Here is a 20493-nt window from a genome sequence, read left to right as displayed (position 1 = left end):
CTTTGATCATGGAGTGAAAATACTCTGAGAGTCTGTAGGAGAGGAACTGCTTCATTAAACTGATGTTTATTGGTTTGACACACTTCATTTATTCTGAGGTTTAGACAAATTAAAAATGCTGTACACACAAATACAGGGAAATATATTAATGAATGCAACCAAGGTAATGGAATCAATATATCTAACCCACAATGCACATTGTACTTCACGGTAATCTATGGCATTCTCCCTCACATGAAAGTAAGTTAATCAAGATCATAAACATGAGACATCTCCTGATGGCTATAAAGTGTCATTACTTTCTTTGCAAATATAGCACCTCTTGGCACTAGCGTGGAAATTATTATGCTAAATTACAGTTGTGCACACTTCAGAAGGCTATAATCATCTCTCTCATTTGAGAGGACATGCTCATTTTATTATAGGGGAATGACTACAGAACATCAGTTAGGCATCATTTTAGCATAATGCTTATATTTTTGGGAGCTTTATTATACAGATTTTATTGCCATGGAAACCATTGGTGGAAATACATTTTAGTTGTTTGTACAAGCCATATAATGGAGTAGTAACTAATGACAACGAAACCAAATTTCAGAATGCAACATTTAGCTTTATAATAATCTTGTTCCTTTAATAAAATCAAACAAAGACACACTTCCTCCCCCATTGGGTGCAGGTTTACCTGAAACTTCTTTCATGTAGCAATCCCGCTTCTCAACAGAACTCACTCAGGTGTAATACCCTAACTGCCCTTGCAGAACATCCATTAAATGGTCTTTCCTGCTCTCCGCATTCCATTGATAGTTTTTGAGACTGTTCATTTGTTCACATGTATTTAAGTTGATTATTGATGTTCGTGCCAACTGTTGATTGATCCTGGCTGATTGCGCTATGGTCTTGTAGATTGTTGATTGTGTGTTGTCTGTAATGGTACTGACCTATATTTAATGCTTGGCACTGAACCACAATCAGCTCTGGCATGTTCCATATGCTGACAATAAAGTGATTCAGATTCTGACATTAGAAATAATTGTGATGCACAGAGGCTTGAAATGCCATTATATTGGAGATATTACTATTAATAATGTTAATTGGAATGTTAGTTCTTCTGATTAAGTACGTGGTGGCAAGAGATTATCATTTAACGTTTAGCATTACGGAGGGAAGGGAGAAATGGGGGGCAGTGTTGAAGTGTGGAGCAGAGGCTGCTTTGGTAAAGACAATAGAAAAGGCAGACAGCAGGATGAAAACTGGATACTTAAAGAGGTAGCATATCAGAGAATATAGGGAGCCGGGTTTACATTGCTCCCAAAAGAGCCAGTGTAGAACAAAAGGCTAAATGATTTTCATCGGAGTGATCAGCATCTATGATTCTACAGAATTCTCCAATGGAATATCATAAAGACTATTATTGCAGGAATTATGAGTTTTCCATTTGCTTTGAACAAGTTCAATGACATACTTTTCCATTAAGGAAAGCAAGGAGAAATCAATTGCAAAATCCAAGCTCTAACTTCAGAGCCAAGGCCTGTGCTAACTCTGGGGGACATGAAGTTGGTGATCGACAGGGCAGTCTAAGTCAAAGAAGCAGGCTAGATTTCAAATTAATGAGTTCAAAGTCATTAAAATAGAATTCTTTGGAGATTCACTTTCTTTTGTCTTGAAGTAACAGTCTGATTCTTGGAAGAAAGAAATCTATGGTTGTATTCCATTAGAAAAAATTACTTATAATTTAAGAGATAAATATGAAACATTTTTGAAAATTTGGAGCCCTTATTTACAAAAGACAGGATTAAATATATAGATGCTTTTAAGATGAAACAATTGGTTATTAGGGGAAAGAAATAAATATACATATTAAAATTATTACGAACTCCATGGAGCATGTGGAGATCTTCCAACCACCAGGCATTCTTTCTTTCTTTCTTTCTTTCTTTCTTTTTTTTTTCTATGGGGCAGTTAGGGGGGAGGGGTTAAGGGGAGGGGGTATGGGTTATATACATTGTTTTTTCATACTTTGTAATCATTTAAAAATGCAATAAAAAATTATTAAAAAAAAAAAAAGAAGTAACAGTCTGGAATGAGCAAAAGGACAATGACATTGGATTTTGTGGGAACTTGGACAGAAAGATGACTTGTGTTGAGAAGTAAGGTCAGCTCTTCTTTTGCTTGGTTGGTGAGCTCTGTTTACTTTGATAAAGTCAGTTTTGAAGGACACAATCTCAGAGTAAGAGTGAGATTATAAAAGCAAGAGATTCTGCAGATGCTGGAAATCCGAAGGTTAAAGTACATTAAGCATCGAAGCATGTATGCGGCATGCAACTCTGAGATTCTTCTTCCTGCAGATGGACACGAAACAAAGAAATATAATGGAGCCCATTCAGAGGAAAGCATCAAACCCCCGATGTGCAAAAAAAAGAGAACAAATTATGCAAGTAGAAAAAATGAGTGAAAAACCCACACTATATAAAACATAACGACAGAGTCCTGGAAACAGTCAGGGAGAGTTCAGATAGTTCAGTTTGGTTCAGTTAGCACTGAGCCCAAGATCCAAGTCTGTGGCACCATTTTCCAGCAGCAGTGAGCTAGAGGAAAGAAAGACCAGTTGAATGCAAGGCCTTCCTCCGGCAGTAGCGAACAAGAGAGGGCGAGAGGGACCGGTCACATGCAGGTAGATGGTGCTGAACACCTGCTCACCTTCCACTCTCGTCTTTGTTGATTTCAATCTTGCACAAAGTTTTAACTGGTGAGATTGGCGAGAAAAGGAGTTGATCATAGGCTTGCACCCCATCTCTAAGTACCACACAGAACATGCTAGAGGAACTCAGCAGGCTCCCTGGATGCTCCCCGACCTGCTGAATTTCTCCAGCATTTTGTAAGAGTGAGATACATGTCACAATGGAAGTTCAGTCAGCATGGACTTATCATTGCAACAGCTCCTTTTAAAAAGAAATGTGTAAAATTCACAGCTAAATTTCCTGAATTCCATGCATTCATCATTTTGATCAGGCCATTTGGTCCACCATGTGGTGCTCATCTTGATGTCAATTTGTACTAAACGTGTATCATCCATATCCAACCATTCCCTTCATATTTGTGTGTCTGTCTCATTCATTCACTCGTTATATGCCATATTGTATAACATGGGTGACCAAGGTCTTTCCATGACCATGATTGTTCCGGGCAAATTTTTCTACAGAAGTGTTTGTCATTGCTTTCTTCTGGGCAGTGTCTTTACAAAATTGGTGACCCCAGCCATTATCAATACTCTTCAGAGACTGTCTGCCTGGCATTAGTGTTCGCATAACCAGGACATGTGATATGCACCAGCTGCTCATACGACCATCCACCACCTGCTCCCATGGAATCATGTGAGCCTGATCAGGGGGCTAAGCAGGTGCTACACCTTGCCCAAGGGTGACCTGCGGACTAGTGGATGGAAAGAGCACCTAACACCCCCTTTGGTAGAGGTATATCTCCACCATGCCACACAAATGCATAGGTAAAAGCAATGTGGTTTTAATCATTCCAATGTATTTTCCAGTCTTTAATACTTTAATAGAACAGATTTTTTGATCCAAGCTACTTATGAAGCCTAGATCTGTTTCTCCGGTATCAAACTAACTCAGGTGTACTGTGGGTACATTCTAACCAGCTGCATCACTATCTACACAAAGTACACTGCAGATTCTGTGGTCAAAGCAACATGTACAAACAAGCTGGAGGAACTCAGCAGGTCTGGCAGCATCCGCGGAAACAAGCAGTCAACGTTTCGAGCCGAGACCTGCTCGTTACTGCTACAAGGAAGGTAACAAATTTCACGACATATGCAGTTAACATTAAACCTCATTCTGGTGATATTGACAGTGGTATCACATTTAGAACATATTTCTGGTAAGATTTTCAACCAATTTGCCCTGAATCAAAATTGTTGACTTATCTCAGAAGAAAACAAAAACAGATGTGAATAGCGCTGGAGGCTCAGAGTGAATATTAGTTAAAGACAAGACATCCCCTTCTACAATCTGCCAAGACAACCTCAAGCAGACAAATCCAGGACGGTGCATCATTCAGCAGCTTAGCCAGGCTTCCCTTGGAATTAAATGCCCAGAAATGCTGGAAGAAATCCTGCAAGAAAAAAGAAACAATAATTCAGATTGGTTTATTGCCATATACACCAGGGTGCAATGAAATTACTTGCTCACTTAAAACACAGAGAGTAAATATTGTACATGGCAATAATAAATAAGATCTGCAGTGATGATCACAAAACAAGAGAAAGCTGCAAAGATTATCGTGCCTCTGAGGCACTTCAAAATGAAATGTTAAGGTGACAATAATGGAATTAATAATAAGGTAGTATTAAGAATCTGAAACGAGGCAGCACTACCAGGAAGGGGATGTGGAATCACAAAGAAGAGAAAATCTGCAGTTGCTAGAAATCGAAGTGACACACACAAAACGCTAGAGGAACTCAGCAGGCCAGGTAGCATCTATGGAAAAGCATATGCTTAGGAATAGTCAGCATGGCTTTGTCAAAGGCAGGTCGTGACTTACAAGCCTGATTGAATGTTTTGAGGACGTGACTAAACACGTTGATGGAGGTAGCACAATAGATGTAGTGTATATGGATTTCAGCAAGGCATTTGATAAGGTACCCCATACAAGGTTTATTGAGAAAGTAAGGAGGCATGGGATCCAAACGGACATTGCTTTGTGGATCACAGAAGGCAATGAGTGGTTGTAGGTGGGTCATATTCTGCTTGGAGGTCAGTCACCAGTGGAGCGCCTCAGGGATCTGTTCTGGGATCCTCACTCTTCGTGATTTTTATAATGACCTGGATGAATGATGAAGAGTTAAAATTGGCATGTCACATAGGTAATGATACAGTTGTCACGGGGGATTTCAACATGCAGGTAGACTGGGAGAATCAGAATGGTACAGGACCCCAAGAAAGGGAGTTTGTGGAGTGCCTCCGAGATGGATTCTTAGAACAGCTTGTACTGGAGCCTACAGGGAGAAGGCAATTCTAGATTTAGTGTTGTGCAATGAACTGCATTTGATCAGGGACCTCGAGGTAAAGGAACCATTAGGAGATAGTGAACATAATATGATATATTTTAACCTACAATTTGAGAAGGAGAAGGGAAAATCAGATATGTCAGTATTACAGTTGAACAAAGGGAACTATGGAGCTATGAAGGAGGAGCTGGCCGAAGTTCAATGGAACAATACCCTAGCAGGGAGGACAGTGGAACAAAAATGGCAGGTATTTCTGGGAATAATGCAGAAGGTACAGGATCGGTTCATTCCAAAGAGGAAGAAAGATCCTAAAGGGAGTAAGGGGTGGCCATGGCTGACAAGTGAAGTAAAGGGCAGTATAAAAATAAAAGAGAAGGTATAACATAGAAAAGTATAACATAGCAAAGATGAGTGGGAAACCAGAGGACTGGGAAGCTTTTAAAGAGCAACAGAGAATAACAAAAAAGGCAATACACCAAGAAAAAATGAAGTACGAAGGTAAACTAGCCAAGAATATAAAGGAGGATAGTAAAAGCTTCTTTAGGTATGTGAATAGCAAAAAAATAGTTAAGACCAAAATTGAGCCATTGAAGACAGAAACGGGTGAATTTATTATGGGGAACAAGGAAATGGCAGATGAGTTGAACAGGTACTTTGGATCTGTCTTCACTAGAGAAGACACAAACAATCTCCCAGATGTAATAGTGGCCAAAGGAACTAGGGTAAAGGATGAACTGAAGGACATTTATATTAGGCAAGAAACAGTGTTGGATAGACTGTTGAGTCTGAAGGCTGATAAGTCCCTGGGACCTGATGGTCTGCATCCCAGGGTACTTAAAGAGGTGGCTCTAGAAATTGTGGACACATTGGTAATCATTTTCCAATGTTCTATAGATTCAGGAACAATTCCTGCTGATTGGAGGGTGGCTAATGTTGTCCCACTTTTCAAGAAAGGAGGAAGAGAGAAAACAGGGAATTATAGACCGGTTAGCCTGACGTCAGTGGTGGGAAAGATGCTGGAGTCAATTATAAAAGAGGAAATTACGAGGATAGCAGTAGAAGGATCAGTCCGAGTCAGCATGGATTTATGAAGGGAAAATCATGCTTGACTAATCTTCTGGAGTTTTTTGAGGATGTAACTATGAAAAAGGACAAGGGAGAGCCAGTGGATGTAGTGTACCTGGACTTCCAGAAAGCTTTTGATAAAGTCCCATATAGGAGATTAGTGGGCAAAATTAGGGCACATGGTATTGGGGGCAGAGTACTGACATGGATTGAAAATTGGCTGGCTGACAGGAAACAAAGAGTAGTGATTAACGGGTCCCTTTCGGAATGGCAGGCTGTGACTAGTGGGGTACCGCAAGATTCGATGCTGGGACCGCAGCTGTTTACAATATACATTAATGATTTAGATGAAGGGATTAAAAGTAACATTAGCAAATTTGCTGATGACACAAAGCTAGGTGGCAGTGTGAAATGTCAGGAGGATGTTATGAGAAGGCAGGGTGAGTTGGACAGGTTGGATGAGTGGGCAAATGTATGGCAGATGCAGTTTAATGTGGATAAATGTGAAGTTATCCACTTTGGTGGCAAGAACAGGAAGGCAGATTACTATCTAAATGGAGTCAAGTTAGGAAAAGGGGAAGTACAACGAGATCTAGTTGTTCTTGTACATCACTCAATGAAAGCAAGCATGCAGGTACAGCAGGCAGTGAAGAAAGCTAATGGCATGATGGTTTTTATAACTAGAAGAATTGAGTATAGGAGTAAAGAGGTCCTTCTGCAGCTGTACAGGGCCCTGGTGAGACCCCACTTGGATTATTGTGTGCAGTTTTGGTCTCTAAATTTGAGGAAGGACATTCTTGCTATTGAGGGAGTGCAGTGTAGGTTCACAAGGTTAATTCCCGGAATGGCAGTACTGTCATATGTTGAAAGATTGGAGCGACTGGACTTGTATACACTGGAATTTAGAAAGATGAGAGGGGATCTGATTGAAACATATAAGATTATTAAGGGATTGGACACACTGGAGGCAGGAAACATGTTCCCAATGATGGGTAAGTCCAGAACTAGAGGCCACTGTTTAAGAATAAGGGGTAGGCCATTGAGAACAGAGATGCAGAAAAACTTTTTCACCCAGAGTGGTGGATTTGTGGAATGCTCTGTCCCTGAAGGCAGTGGAGGCCAAGTCTCTCGATGCATTCAAGAGAGAGTTAGACAGAGCTCTTATAGATAGCAGGGTCAAGGGATATGGGGAGAGAGCAGGAACGGGGTGTTGATTGTGTATGATCAGCCATGATCACAGTGAATGACGGTGCTAGCTAGAAGGGCTGAATGGCCTACTCCTGCACCTACTGTCTATTGTCTATTGGATGTGGAAGTGGAGGGATGGGTTAGTAAGTTTGCTGATGACACAAAGGTTGGAGGTGTTGTGGGTAGTGTGGAGGACTGTCAGAGGTTACAGTGGGACATTGATAGGATGCAAAACTGGGCTGAGAAGTGGCAGATGGAATTCAACCCAGATAAGTGTGAAGTGGTTCATTTTGGTAGGTCAACTATGATAGCAGAATATAGTATTAATGGTAAGACTCTTGGCGGTGTGGAGGATCAGAGGGATATTGGGGTCCGAGTCCATAGGATGCTCAAAGAAGCTGCGCAGGTTGACTCTGTGGTTAAGAAGAAATACGGTGTAGTGGCCTTCATCAATCGTGGGATTGAATTTAAGAGCTGAGAGGTAATGTTGCAGCTATATAGGACCCTGGTCAGACCCCACTTTGAGTGCTGTGCCCAGTTCTGGTTGTCTCACTACAGGAAGGATGTGGAAGCCATAGAAAGGGTGCAGAGGAGATTTGCCTAGATTAGAGAGCAGGTCTTATGAGAATAGGTTGAGTGAACTCGACCTTTTCTCCTTGGAGTGACGGAGGATGAGAGGTGACCTGATAGAGGTGTACAAGATGATGAGAGGCATTGATCATGTGGATAGTCAGAGGCTCATTCCCAGGGCTGAAATGGCCAGCACAAGAGGGCACAGTTTTAAGGTGCTTGGAAGTAGGTACAGAGGAGATGTCAGACGTAAGTTTTTTTACGCAGAGAGTGGTGAATGCATGGAATGGGCTGCTGACGACAGTGGTGGAGGCAGATATGATAGGGTCTTCTAAGAGACTCCTGAATAGGTACATGGAGCTTAGAAAAATAGAGGGCTATGGGTAACCCTAAGTAATTACTAAGGTAAGGACTTGTTTGGCACAGCTTTCTGGGCCGAAGGGCCTGTATTGTGCTGTCGGTTTTCTATGTTTCTAGTACAGTCGACCTTTTGGGCCAAGATGTCTGATTGTTTCAGACTTCTGATAGTAGTTGGGAAGGAACTCTTCTGCACTCTAGTTGTCAGGGCTCTCAAGCTCCTGTATCTTCTCCCAGAAGATAGGAGAGCAGGGGCAGTCAGGACCTTCTGCGTACCACAATTCCTGAAGAAATGTGGACTGCATAGTCAGAGAGTAAGATTTCAAAAGAAGTGAGTGGGGGCAGTAACATTCTGCACACCACAATCCCTGAGGAGATGTTGGATTGTGTAGTCGGAGAGCAGGATTGTGAGAGGGGGCAGTCAGGACATTTTGGGCACTACAGTTGCTGTGAAGATGTGGGATTGCAGAATGTGAGAGTACAAAAGAAGTAAGCAGGAGCGGTGGGGAAAGAAGCTGTTAAGCTTACATGCAAAGTCAGGAATCAAAAGGTTGAATTGTGTATCTTTCAATGCAAGGACTATTGTAGGAAAGGTGGATGATCTTAAGGCATGGATCAGCATATGGAATTAAGACATTGTGCCAGGAAGGGTAACTCAATGTCCTCGGGTTCTGTTGTTTTAGTTGTGATGGGCTGGGAACGATTAAAGGGGAAAGGAGGAGAAGTGACATTATTAGTCAGGGACAATGTCAGCAGTGCTCAGGCAGTACAGACTGTGGAGCTCATCTGCTGAGGAGCAGGTTTGCAGAAAGATCTCAGACTATTACGAGAAACATAGGTTGTAATAAAAAAAAATGAGGAGGGCAAACCAGGATAGGACTTACATGGTGAGTGGTAGGGCACTGAGGAATGTAGTAGAACAGATGGATCTGTGGATACAGATCCAAAATTCCTTGAAAATGGCATTATAGGTAGACAGAGCCAACACAAAAGCCAAAGAGAGGGCATATTATAGAGCACTCTATTTCCTAGAGTGTAGGAGAATGATGCAAAATTTGATAGAGGTATACAAAATTATGAGGACTGTAGATAAGTTAACTGTAACTGGCTTTTTGCACTGAGGTTGGGTGAGTCTAAAGCTAAAGGATTAAAGGTGAAATGTTGAAGGGGAACATCTTCACTCAGAAGATTTGTGAGAGTGTGCAACAAACTGCCAAGGGAAGTGACAGATGTGGGTATGATTTTAACATTTAAGAGAAATTTGGATAGGTATATGGATGGAAAGGGTGGAAAGGGTTAATGTTTAGGTGCAAGTTGATGGGACTGGGCAGATTAATAGCTTGACATGGACTAAATGGGCTGGAGGACCTGTTTCAGGGTTGTGGTGCTTTATGACTCTATAAAAGAGAATAAAAGGAATGGCTAGTGTGGCAGGCATCCTTGACTATACAATTAGCCTCCATGAAGCAGGTGACCATGAAGTGGCCTCTCTGTTCCAATCCTGAGCTCAAATGCTCTCTGAGCCGAGTTTGGAAATTCCTTCTATGACCCCATGAGCTTCCTCTTGTTGCCCTGAGTTCCTCCCACATCCCAAACATGTGAAATGTAATTGGTTGTTATAATTTATCTTTTTATGTAAGTTAACAGCAAACAGGATCAAAGTAGATGGACAAGTGTGAGAGAGAATAAGGTGCAAGGGTACACGGAAATGAGGGAAGGGTAATATTGAGACCCAGCTTGGACTCAACCAACTGTATAGACTCCCTATGTGTTGTTGTAGATATATAATTTTCAACAGATTAGAAGTGAATAAGTAGGGGAGTAGGTACGGAGGAAATGCCAGGGTTAAGATTTTTACTCAGAGTGGTGAGTACGTGGAATGGGCTGCTGGCAACAGTGGTGGAGGCGGATACGATAGGGTATATTAAGAGACTTTTGGATAGGTACATGGAGCTTAGAAAAATAGAGGGTTATGGGTAAGCTTAGTCATTTCTAAGGTTGGGACATGTTTGGCACAACTTTGTGGGACTCTAGGTTTTCTATATTTCTGTGCTTCTAAAACCAAGAGAAAGCTATCTGCAGAAGAGTTGGCCCACTAATAGTTGGAAGTCGTTGAGAAATCGTCTGTAAGAATGTTAGTGCCACAAAATTTCTCCACTTTAGGCAATGCAGTCAAAACTAGAATACTCCCCACTTTGCTTATAGAACATTCTTCAGCTTTTTCAGTATTGCAAGGATCCAAGTACTTTAAGCAGAATATCTCATCACACACAGCTTGCAGAGATCCTGAGGCAATGCATATGAGAATGAAGTGGCTTTAACTTCTACGGTGGTAACAGCGTAAGCACCTGCGCTTGCTGTTAGAATTACCTCAGGATACTTGCAGGCTGTCTTAAATGATTTGTGCCAGATACAAAAATTTATTGTTTACTTCTACATGGTAGGAATCAATAAAAATTCTGTCAGTAAAGTAGTGAACCTTCTATTTCTGAGGAAGATAATTTCTATATTTGCACCTGGAAGAGACATTTAGCTACCAAGCAAAATTCCCCAAAGGACAGGCATTCATAATGAAAGATATTACTTTTACAGATACCTTTCTTGTAACCTATTGCCATAGTTACCTTTGAACAGGAAGGTGCCTCCTGCATATATAGTCCTTCAGAAGTCTGTGAAGGTCCCTCTGTCCCCTGAAAGTATGTAGCCACCTCCCTCTCATCGATATACAATCCAGCCATTCTTTATGGACATTCCTCAGTCACCAAAATTGCTGACTGTGTTGTGTGACTTATTAAGCTTACTTCCTGTATTAGAATTGTGCTTCTAATGGGTGATATTTAACCCAAATGCCCCCAGGTTCTGAAATGGAGTTGTATCATACGAGGGAACCATCTGATTTTGTTTTGGAAATGGCACAATGATTTCCTTTTCAAGCTCTGTGAAATGGTATTAAGGAGATTGCTAATGCCACTTCGATGCCAAGAAGATGCAGTTTATTTTCTAGATTACCATTTCCAATTTGAAGAACAAATCAAGTCAAGACAAGTCAAGTTTATTATTTAACTATATACATGTATACCGTAATGTATGGACCTATTTCTTTTAGAGCAATGACTCCCTTAGCACTACTTATTGACTGATAACTTGTGCATTAATCTGTTGTTCTCTTGCTGCAAATGAATATATCAGTTAACCTCACCTGCATGTGCGTGCTTTTTTTAATTGATGTGTAGTTGTACAGATACCCACATGACAAATTAGCAATGAACACCATCCTGAATGTCAACGAGTATCACCAACTGCATCAATTGTTACATCACGACAGAATTCAGAGGAAGGGAGAGAGACAGCAAAAGGGAAAAGTGAATCAGTGCAGTGAAGGCCGTCAGGGACGCTAAGAAAGGAATGTGTGAGTAAGTGCATGGTACACAGTGAGAGATGCACAACTATCACAGTTAAAGTAACAAAGCGTTAGTTAGGAAAGATGACAAATGTGATAGGGCTGATGAGGACTGGGAACCATATATCGAGAGGGCTGAACTGTATTGTAACACGAATGACATGGATGAGGAAAAGATGCTCTCCGCACTTCTTAGCTTACTGGGTGCTAAAACATATAGGCTTTTACAGTTTAGTAACTCCTGAAAAGGCAGGAATCAAGATGTTCAACGATATTGTTGCAATTTGACAAAATCACTTGAGCTGTAAACTGCTAGTAATAGCTGAGAGATTTAGCTTGCACAAAAGACACCAGTCAAAGGATGAAAGTATTTCAGAATATTTTTGCAGAACTGTGCAAACTTTCCCAGTACTATGACTTTAGAGATTGATTTCTGATGCATTAAGCGACAGGCTTATATGTGGCATGCATGGTCAAAGCACTCAAAAGAGTCTAGTGTCAGAAAGAGAAATCAACTTAGAATGGGCATTGACCATGACAACATCGTTGGAGACAACAGAAGAGGATACATCAGAACTACATAAAAACTATTTAGAATGTAAACCACACAAAATGTTCCTGAATGGTGCAAAAAGCCAGAAATGTTATCGATGTGGCAAATCCTCCCATGATGCAAGTGACTGTTGGGTCAAAGAAAAAGTTTGCAGAAAGTGTCACAGACAAGGTTACAGAGACAAAGTGTGCATATCAGACAAAAAACACAACAAAAGAGAAAAACAACACCAAGTGAAAAGTTTTAAACACAAAACTAAACAAATGCACAGTGACTGAATGTGAAACTGAACCAGACATCACAGAGTTTGACAAAGGTGAGCTGTCATGCCTAGAACTGCATAGCATTACTGAAGTAGATCACAGAATCATATGGATCACAATAGATCTGTCAGATGTAAAACTTAAAATAGAGCTGGATACAAGGCGAGCTTTGTCTATAATTGCAGAGGCTGACTACAACAGACTGCTTTCTAAGCTACCGTGAGAAAAGACCTCAGTCATGCTAAAGACCTACATAGGCAAAGAAGTTTCTCCCAAAGGCAAACTGAAAGAAAATGTGATGTATAGAGACAAAACACTGCACCTGGAGCTTTATGTGTTGAAAAGTGGAGGGCCAGCACTTCTTAAGTAGAATGGTTGAGGAAAATCCAACTAGACTGACACACAATCAACGCTGTCAATGTGTCATCAACAGGGAATTAACAGGCAACAGGCAATGGTTGCACTAACGAAGGCTGTCACGACTGCTTAATACTAATGAAAAGATATTTGAGAAGGGTATTGGTAAACTCAAAGGCATGAAGACCAGAATTGAACTAGATGAAGCAGCAACACCAAGATTCTATAAAGCGTGTCTAGTGCCTTACGCACTACATCCTAAAATGGATGCTAAACTTCAGAGCTTGGATGCACCTGGCAATCTTTCTCAGGTTGAGTGGAGTGATTGGGCCATACCCAGTATCCCAGTGATCAACAATGGGAAGGCTAGAACAGTGAGAAGTGAGAACTTCAAAATGAGCGTCAACCCTGTGCTGTGTACTGTGCTGTATCCCCTGCCACAAATAAAAGAAAATTTTGCAGCTTTGGCAGGCAGAGAGAGGTTTTCAAAGATTGACTTGTCATAAGCCTATCTGCAAATGGAGATTGACGAGTCAACCAAGAAGTTCCTCACAATCACACTCACAAGGGGCTGTTCCATTATAATTGTCTCATCTTTGGCGTTGCATCATCTCTAGCAATTTGGCAAAGAGCAATGGACTGAGTGCTCCAAGATATCCCAGGACACATGCGATGTGTCCCCTCATGGCATTGGTGCCATTCTAGTACACACTATGAATCGTGTTGAGTTTCCCTCTAAACTGCATACTAGAGTATTTGAAAATCTGCATGAAAGATACCTGGTTACAGTCAAGATGAAGAGTTTCGCTGGGAACTACATGTGGTGGCTGGAAACAGACAGATTGAAGATTTGACCAAAAGATGTTCGGGATGCCACAAAGTTCTAAATACACCCGTGGGAGTGGCTGTTTTCTCCACGGCAATGATCATATTTTGACTTTGCTGGGTCATTCATGGACTCCATGTTCCCGATTGCTGTGGATGCTCATTTGAACTGGCCTGAGGTCAACCTCAAGACTGTTTCCACTCTGAGGACTAAAGTTATGGACAAGGAGGAGATTTTTCTACAACACAAAATGGACAACTTCCTTTTTGAGTATTGGAACTATGTTCGTGTGTCGACAAATCAAATATCTGCAATGCTGTTCATGAGATGGAATCTGAGGTCTTGCATAGACCTCCTAAAAATAAGATCTACAGAGGGATGTGTGGAATAAACAGTTCAGTCAGTTGCCAAGTATATCAATAAGGAACTTCAAGGTTGGACAAGAGTTTCCTAGCAAGTGATTACCGAAAAGACAAGTGGGCACCCAGTAGGAAGAAACTGTTTCCCATCTGCACCGTTCTTGTCTTTATACACCGTAGTCTCCTCCCTGATGGTAGAACGTCAAAGAGGATCCTGGATGGATGGGTGGGATACTAAGGGTTCTGAGTATGCAGGACTCCTGATAAATGTCACTGATGGATGGTAGGAGGCCCCTATGATCCTCACGGTCATTCTCACAGTCCTTTGTAGGGATTTCCATTCTGATGCTCAGCTGCTCCCATATCAGATGGAGATACAGCTTGCCATAATGCTCTCAATGGTGCTGCTGTAAAATTTAATTAAGATGTGTCAGGGGAGCCTTATTTGCCTTAATTGCCTCAGGGAGTGGAGGCATTGCTGTGCATTCTTATTCAGGGAGGTGATATCGAGGGACCAGATGAGGTTGTCAAGGTACCCTATGCAAGGCTTATTGAGAAAGCAAGGAGGCATGAGATCCAAAGGGATGTTGCTTTGAGGATCCAGAATTGGCTTGCCCACAGAAAGCAAAGAGTGGTTGTAGATGGGTCATATTCTGCATGGAGGTTGGTGACCAGTGGTGTGCCTTAGGGATCTGTTCTGGGACCCTTACTCTTTGTGATTTTTATAAATGACCTGGATGAGGAAGTGGAGGGATGGGTTAGTAAGTTTGCTGATGACACAAAGGTTGGGGTGTTGTGGATAGTGTGGAGGGCTGTCAGAGGTTACAGCTGGACATTGATAGGATGCAAAACTGGGCTGAGAGTGGCAGATGGAGTTCAACCCAGATAAGTGTGGTGGTTCATTTTGGTAGGTCAAATATGATGTCAGAATATAGACTCTTGGCAGTGTGGAGGATCAGAGTGATCTTGGGGTCCGAGTCCATAGGACGCTCAAAGTAGCTGCGCAGGTTGACTCTTTGGTTAAGAAGCGATACAGTGTATTGACCTTCATCAATTGTGGAACTGAATTTAGGAGCCGAGAGGTAATGTCGCAGCTATATAGGACCCTGGTCAGACCCCACTTGGAGCATTGTGCTCAGTTCAGGTCGCCTCACTACAGGGAGGATGTGGAAGCTATAGAAAGGGTGCAGAGGGGATTTACAAGGATGTTGCCTGGATTGGGGAGCATGCCTTATGAGAATAGGTTGAGTGAACTCAGCCTTTTCTCGGAGCGACGGAGGATGAGAGTATAAGATGACGAGAGGCATTGATCATGTGGATAGTCAGAGGCTTTTTCCCGGCGCTGAAATGGTTGCCACAAGAGGTCACAGGTTTAAGGTGCTGGGGAGTAGGTACAGAGGAGATGTCAGGGGTAAGTATTTTACACAGAGAGTGGTGAGTGCGTGGAATGGGCTGCCAGCAACAGTGGTGGAGGCAGATAAAATAGGGTCTTTTAAGAGACTTTTGGATAGGTACATTGAGCTTAGAAAAATACAGGGCTATAGGTAAGCCTAGTAATTTCTATAGTCAGGACATGTTTGGCACAACTTTGTGGGCCAAAGGGCTTGCATTGTGCAGTAGGTTTTCTATGCTTCTACGTCCATGATATGAACTCCCAGGAACTTGACACACTTAACTCTCTCTTCGGAGGAGCCATGTATTCACAGATGGGGATGGTTCATCAGCACCTTAATAAACTCCACTATCATTTCGTTGGTCTTCTCCACATTCAGACTTAAGTTGTTGTCCTCACCTCAGTACACCAGTCACTCCACTTCCTCGATGTATTCAGACTCATCATTGTTGATGAGGCCGACCATTGTTATTTCTTCCGCAAACTTGATATGAATTGAGCCAAATCCTGCAACACAGTCATGCTTTGGCAGTGTGAATGGCAGCAGGCTAGGTGCACAGCTTTGTGGAGCACCAGTCCTCAGCGTCGTGGGACTAGAGACATTGCTGCCCACACAAACTGCCTGTGGCCTTTCTGTCAAGAAGCCCAGTGAGGACAGTTTCTGGAGTATTTTGATGCTAAATGCCAAAACTAAGTCTATAAACAGCAACCTGGCATATGATGTGCCAGATGGGATAGGACAGAGTGACTCATCCAGAAAGCAGGGGACAAATACAGGACTATAGCTTACTGTCAACCGGGCCAAATTACTTTTCCTGAATTCTTCTGATTCATTTGTTTTTTGATGTCATGTACTCTCTTGTATTGTATCGTTCTTATGATACTGTGTACGGACAAGCAGTTTGCTTGCATTCGCCTGCCAAAGTCACTAATGATTTGGTGTGACAGTATATAGCTGCAGTGTTACTTCCTGACCTTCTGCATTTCCCTTCATTCTGTTTGAGAGGCTTCCCTTTAGCACCAAGTTAGCTTCCGGCACAGCCACGTTGATCAGCTCTAACCTTGAACGCATGCCTCATGTGATGCTTTGCTGCAGGTTTGAACACTTGCAGATGGGTGCAATTACTGAGTGCTCAATCTATTATTTTATTTATTTGTTTAGTGGTACAGCCTGGACTAGGCCCTTCTAGCCCTTGTGAGCTGCGTCACCCCAGAAACCGTCGGCAACCCTGATTTAACCCAAACCTAATCAAGGGATAATTTACAATGATTAATTAACCTACTTGGTACGTCTTTGGATTGTAGAATGAAATTGGAGCGACTGGGAGGAAAAACGTGCATTCCAAAGGGAGGATGCACAGACTGCTCACAGTGGGCATTGGAATTGTAGTCCGAACTTCAACAATATGAGCTGAAATAGCTTTGTGCGAATCCATGCATTTCTGTGGCATTCACCACGGCAGCATATTAGCTAATAAGAACCATTTAACTAACGTACTGCGTGCAAAAATACATTCTTCAACATTTAAAAGTAAAAATTAACTTTGTTTGTCATGCATACATCAAAACGTTGAATCATATAGTGAAAAGTATTTTTCTGTGTCAACTACTAACATTGTCCAAGTGTGGCCCTGGTTTCAGTGCCAGCATAGCCTGCTCACAGCTCACTAAACTTAACAGTATGTCTTTGGAATGTGGGTGGAAACTGGATTTTCACATAGTTACAGGGAGAATGTACAGGGAGAATCCTTTCAAACAGTGGCAGGATTTGAACCTGTATCCATGATTGCTGGCACTGTAAGCCTAAGTGCTAACCGCTGCTCTATTGTCACCTCCTTCTACACTAATGTGTCGCCCTTCAAAGCCGTTGCATTTAGTGCTTAATACTAACTATGCCACCAAAGTTCACTTACGAATGTTTCATACCGGTAACCTAGATCGGAAATCTTGTAGCATCAGTTTTGGGCACATAAATGAAGTCCTACATGTACCATGTACTATTAGTTTAACACAATCCAGTTTAACACTCTCCTGCAAGAACCATACCTATCCTTAACTGTAGCTATCCGAAAAGTTAGGGAATTGTGGGCACTGTTCCCTACCTGCTCACCCACTGAAAGGTCAGTCGCCTGGACAGGCTCGTTACCCAACACCAGGTCCAGTGTAGCCACTCTTCTCATTAGACTGTCTACATATTGATCTGAGAAACCCTCTCGGATACACTTAACAAGTTCTGCCCCGTTGAAACCCTTTGCACTTAGAAGGCCCCAGTTTATATTAGGGAAGTTGAAATCCCCCCATGACTAACAACCATTTTATTTTTACACATTTCCTTAATTGGTTTACATATATGTTCCGGTGGTTATTGGAGGGAGGGGGGGAGGTGTCTGTATGATTACACCCTTCCTATTTTTGAGTTCTACCCAAACGGTCTGTAATGTCTCCCCTGAGTGCAGCTGTGATATTGTCTCTGATTAGTTGATTTGCTAATTTTTTTTGTATCTGTTTGTAAGGACACTTCTATTAAGACAGTATGCTCTGGTATGGGAAGAGTGAAGAAGTACATGGAATTCTTCAATTTCCTAGGCAGTCCCTTGAAATCATGAATGAATCGCCTCAGCTCTGGTTTTGTGGTTTTGGATGTGACTGATGAGATCAGTGTAAGAACTGTAGACTCTTCCAGTGATGAGGTAAAACATGGCTAATGAGATGGGTGGATGGATAAATGCTGAGGCAGTGCCCACCTTCTGCCACTTACACAGGACATCTGTGAGCTTCCAAAGCATAGCCTTGAATACTTGATCTCATCTCAGATGCCCCTTCCCTACTTTGAGTAAGTGTGTTCCAGATAATATTGCGTCTCTTCAAGGTATAATTGAACACATTCTTGAACTCTTTGGTCTGTCCAAATGGTAATCATTTCCCACGGCAGTTCTTGCAAAAGTATTAGGCATGTGAATGACATGGTGCTCTGCTGAATGTAGCCAAATGAGAAGTAATTAGAGTTTTAATGATGTGGATTTTGGCTCAGGAGAGGGTGCTGACATTGACTTGCTTGTCCTTCCATTAAAGTTCGGGGATTTTGCAGAGACAGTGTTATGCCTTCTGTGTGTAGTTCAGTTCTTGAAGCACAAAGGAGGGGAGAGATACTGTTGCCCAGTAGATCATGAGTTTTGTTTCCAGATCTGAGGTCTTATCTTCAAATACCTTTTTCCTCATTTAACCAAATTCTATACTGGCACGTTGATGATATTCACCACTTTCATCAACGCTGTCCTTCTCCAAGTGGTGGCTCCCGAGGTACCAGAAGTGGTTCCTATTTGTCAGGATGTTGCTGTGACCCTCCGTGGTCATACAGTACTGTGATGGAATGGAGGGAGCATCAGTACAGGATACTGGTCTTGCAGATTTCCATTAGACAGGACAATAGAAAATGCATGCACTTTGTTCAAGAAGGGAGTGTCACAATGTAGGAAACAATGGGTCAGTTCTTGGGGAAAATATTGTCCTCTTTTACTAGAAAAGTTACAGCAAGACATTTGGAAAAAATGAAGACAATCAGGTAAAGTTGACTTGGTTTCTTGAAAAAGACATCTTGTTTCACCAATTTATTCTAACTCTTTGAAGAGCTATAATGTGCTGAATATAAAGGAGAACTATTATAGGTACAATCCTTAGATTTCCTAAGATGTTTGTTCATAAGTTTATAAGTACTTTTTACAGTGAATGCACTTCACAGTCTCTGAAGCTGATGTGAAAGAATCCTTCAGAAGGATGAATCCATGGAAAGCATTTGGCCCAGATGGGGTATTTGGCTGAGTACTAAAGACCTGCGCCGATTAGCCTACTGGAGTGTTCACTTAGATCTGTAACCTCTTGCCTCAGTAGTCTGAGATACCCACTGTTTCAAGCAAGCTTCAATTATACCAGCATCTTAGAAGAAATTGGTAAGCTGCCTCAATTACAATTGTCCCATAGTATGTCCATCCACGGTGATGAAATGTTTTGAGAGATTGATGAAACATATCAACTACTGCCTGAGAAGCGACTTGGATCCATTCCAATTTGCCTACTAGCACAACAAGTCCACAGCAGATGCTATTTCTTTGCCTGTTCCCTCAGGATTCTCCAGATCAACTACAACTTGGCATTTAATACTATAATTCCCTCAGAACTAACAAAGAAGCTTTGAGTCATTGGCCTCAAAACCCTCTTGTGTATGATATCCTCACTTGCAGGCTCCGATCAGTTCTGAGTGGCAACAACATTTCCTCCATGATCTCCATCAGTGCAGGTGCCCCGTAAGGCTGTGTGATCTACTGCTCTACTCCTGCTCTACTCGTTTTACACTAATGACTGTGCGGCTCAGCACAGCTCCAATGCCATATTTAAGTTTGATGGCAACACCACTGTTGCAGGCTAAATCAGCATACAGGAGGGAGATGGAAATTCTAGCTGAGTGGTGCCACAACAACTCAATGTCAGCAAGACCAAGAAACTGATTATTGACTTCAGGAGAAGAAAACCAGAGATCCATGAGTCAGTCCTCATTGGCGGATCAGAGGTGGAGAGGGTCAGCAACTTTAAATTCCTCAACGTTTTCATTTCAGAGGACCTGTCCTCAGCCCAGCATTTAAGTGTAATTATGAAGAAAGAATTGCTGCACATCTACTTTATTAGTTTATAAAGATTCAACATTACTTCAGAAACTTTGACAAAATTCTATAGATGTGTGGTGGAGTGTATATTGACTGGCTGCATCACAGCCTGGTAAGGCAACACCAATGCCCTTGAACGAAAAGTACTACAAAAATTAGTGGATACGTCCCTGTCCATCATGGGTAGAGCACTCTCCACTATTGTGCTCATCTGAATAGAGCATTGTCAAAGGAAAGTAACATCCGTCATCAGGGACACCCACCACCCATGTCATGCTCTCTTCTCGCTGCTGCCATCAGGAAGAAAGTCTAGGAGCCTGAGGACTCACACCTCCAGGTTCAGAAACAATTACTACTCCTCAACCATCAGGCTCTTGAACCAGAGGGGATAACTTCACTCAATTTCACTTGTCCCATTACTGAACTGTTTCCATAACCTATAGTCTCACTTTCAAGGACTCTTCATCTCGTGTTGTCA

At 42.0% G+C, this 20493-nt stretch overlaps 1 protein-coding gene across 1 annotated transcript in view; it reads left to right on the top strand.

The window, feature by feature from the left end:
* The window catches only part of LOC132400263 (triadin-like), a 264638-nt gene that overhangs the window by 34646 nt on the left and 209499 nt on the right, over positions 1 to 20493 (top strand). The window lies entirely within an intron of this gene.

This window comes from Hypanus sabinus, chromosome 10 (assembly GCF_030144855.1).
Source record: "Hypanus sabinus isolate sHypSab1 chromosome 10, sHypSab1.hap1, whole genome shotgun sequence".
Lineage (NCBI taxonomy): Eukaryota > Metazoa > Chordata > Chondrichthyes > Myliobatiformes > Dasyatidae > Hypanus > Hypanus sabinus.
This window is presented reverse-complemented; position numbering and strand designations above follow the sequence as displayed.